The sequence below is a fragment of the Microtus ochrogaster genome, chromosome 16 (genome assembly GCF_000317375.1).
Source record: "Microtus ochrogaster isolate Prairie Vole_2 chromosome 16, MicOch1.0, whole genome shotgun sequence".
Lineage (NCBI taxonomy): Eukaryota > Metazoa > Chordata > Mammalia > Rodentia > Cricetidae > Microtus > Microtus ochrogaster.
In genome coordinates this window covers 27,859,058-27,862,455 of record NC_022018.1, presented here as the reverse complement: position 1 = coordinate 27,862,455, position 3,398 = coordinate 27,859,058, and positions in this window count along the sequence as shown.

The following is a 3,398-nucleotide window of genomic DNA, read 5'->3' as shown; positions in this document are numbered from 1 at the left end:
TCTCTCTCTCTCTCTCTCTCTCTCTCTCTCTCTCACACACACACACACACACACACAATTTTAGAAGTAGATTGTAGGAGCTAGAGAATGGAGAGAATTACAGTAAAAAGACATCTTGTGAACATGATGTAGCCACTGCATTCACAAACACACTGGGCCCCTAAACATTCAAACATGAATGGCAGAAAGGCGAATATAGCCCTATCCTGCCTAAGGATGAAAGCAGGAGAGCTGACCACCACCACCACCACTTCAGGAGAGAGGGCCCTGCACCTTCCCTGGGCAAAACAATACAACTGGCCCTGGAAATATGAGTGAGGGGGACACAGACCTGAGGGCCCAGGAACAGGAGAACTGACCAGCTCCTCAGTGTAGGCTGCACTGGGTGAGCTAGCTGAGGCAGGGCAAGCTCATCTGGGTGGCCATGCTGAGGGAAAGCTAGAGCTGACCAACCCAGCTACCTTCCAGGCCCCCAACTACTACTAGAACTAGCACTGGGCCCACTGGAGCATGTGAAGGGGACGAGCCTACAAACCCCAAACAGAGGGATCTGCATGACACAGGGCAACAACAAGATACCCAAAAGGAGCTCCAGTGAGAGCCGTTGTTGATGGTGTAGCAGAAACCTAAGGCTTCTAGCCAGACCAGTGACTCACGGCAATGAACACTAGCAAGTAAAGATGACTGGACTAAAGGGTGCACGGTGGGACTCACTTCAGCTTCCACAACAAGAGTCTTCCTTTTTTTGTTTATGTTTTATTTTGTTTGTTTGTTTGTTTTTTTACATTTGGCTTTGATTTGGGGGAGTTGCAAGAGCAGAGAACAGATTACAGGAGACAGGGAGGTAAGTGGGATTAGAATGCATGATGAGAAACACACAACGATTATATAAAAGTAAAAAGTACAAATACTGTATGTTTTCTATCATCTATGAAACCTAGATTGCTGTGGAATAATCTATACACTATGTGAATATACGTCACCATGATTGGTTTAATAAACAAGCTAACGGTCCAATAGCTGAACAAGATAAAGTTAGGTAGGGAAGTCAACTTGAGAATGGTGGGATGAGGAAGTGTGGAGTCAGAGAAGTCGCCAGCCAGACACAGAGCAGTATGGACATGCTGTACTGAGAAAAGGTACCAACCCACACGACAAAGCATAGATAAGAAATATGGGTTAATTTAAGTGTAAGAGTTAGTTAGTAATCACCCTAAGCTATTGGTTGAGCATTTACAATTAATATGAGCCTCAGCATATTTATTTGGAAGCTGCTGGTGGACAGAAATTTCTACCTACTCTAGATCTCACACACATGTGTCTGTGAGGTGTGTGTGCATGTGAGGAAAGGAGAGGGTGACCTTGGGAAGAAGTGAGAAGTGGAGAAGTGGGACAGGAGATGCAATGGGGAAAGAATGTGGCCAAAGTACACTACACACTTGAACAGAAGTGTCATGAAACTTCATTTTGTACAATAAATATACACTAGATACACTAGTAAAGCTTTTTAAGTCTTCCGTGAGTGTGTGTGTGTGTGTGTGTGTGTGTACACATGTAGAAGGGGGCGCATGTGACATGTGTAGAGGTCAAAGGACAGCTTGCTGGAATCAGCTTTCTGCTTCCACCTTATGGTTCTCAGTATCAGCAATAAAACTCAGATGGTTGCATTTGCTGGCTAGCTCCTTTATCCAGTGAGCCAGCTCAGTTGCCTCTCTAAAGCACACAGATGACCTGCCTTGTGTTTTCTATGTGTCTCATGGGTGAAGTTAGACACTTTTTCAAACACATATGAGCTGCTCGTTCTTTCCTGTTAGTTAATTCATTCATTAACTTATCAATTCTATTTTATATACCTCTCATACCTGGAGCTTCATCTTGAAACAGACACACGGGAGCTCTTGACCTCTCATCAAAAGTGACTTGGGAAGTGTGCGAGGAAGGGAGAGCACAGAGTGCGGCCAGGCCAGTGGGGAAGTATAAGAAAGACTGTAAAATATGTCACGGCAGGAAAACAAACCCAGTGCTGAGGGAATCTGACGCTTAGGGAGAAGCACACCCTCTCTCAGGTAGGAAGTAACAGCAGTACATGTGGGCCACTGTTTCATTTGAAATACACAAAGCCATTCTCAGATGTTTGTAATCCTCTTACAATCACAGTAAGGAAGAAAAGCTGTTTGTTCAGCTCCGCTTTTAATTTTAGCTAGTAACAAATAAACACAGAGATGTTGAGACCCTGCGTTCATTTAGTAAATATTTGCTGAATATCTTCTTTGCATAAGATATGATGACATTAACTCCTACGAGTCTATGAAGATGGCTACTGCATAGGATCTACCTTAAAAATTAGTCTTAAAGGACATGCGGGCATCTCAGCTTAGACAAAGTCCACCCCACCCCAGTTAGCAAAAATATCACTTTTTTCTAAGTGTCCCATTGTCACTGAGATGAAGGCTGAAAATGTCCTTTGCAAAACACAATGGGTGCCACTAACCACTCACAGAATCAAACTGGGACTTATGTTAACATTTGCTCCTTGAACATTCTCTCCTGCCTTCTTTAATGGCTTGATTAAAAAAAAAAACTTAAAAAATTAAAAGCACTAACTGAATTCCATAATTTATTTTCTGTAGAATTTAGGAACAAGATGACAGAATCTTAAAATAAAGAATAAGAATATTACCTAAATGTTAGAGTGCCATTCCAGTGTTTGGGGATGTTCAGGGGGATTTTATTAAAAGCAAACAAACAAAACTATGGCATGGAAAATGCATTTACTATCTCCACTGCGGCTGAGGTCATGAAAAGGGAAGACAAAAGCCAGTTTTTTAAAAATGTAATATTTTTATTAAATCTAAAGAATTTCAAATATAATTGATCACGTTCACTCCGGCCTAACTCATCTCAGACCCACGTTCTCGTCCTAACCTCTCCACATCATGTCTTCTTTAACAAAACAGCCTCTCAAGTTCAATTGCTGCTGCCTGTATCAACTCGGGTGTGGAGCCATCCAAGGGAGTGTGATCAGTTTACCAGTGGCCATACCCTTGAGGGAAACTGACTTCTCTCCGCCCGCCCTAAGCCGTTACCTGCCTACAGCTCCTCAGTTAAGGGTGGGGATATATGAGCCCTTTCTGTTTCATGCTAGAATATTCAGGAGCTTTATCTTCTGCAGGTGTTGTGCAATGTGATCATAACACTTGTTTCATTCTCGTTCTTCAGGAAAAAGGTAAGTGCTATAGTTGGAAAAACACAATTCTTGTTTTTTTTAGTTGCTGAGGAATCCCATCTGGACGGGTGAGTGTGTGCTATCCCGGGGTAGAGTGTCCCGGAAGAGAGCACAAACCCCCTTCCCCCAGCTCCTGCTGCAGGGCTGTCTTTCTTTTGCACGACCCAGCCCC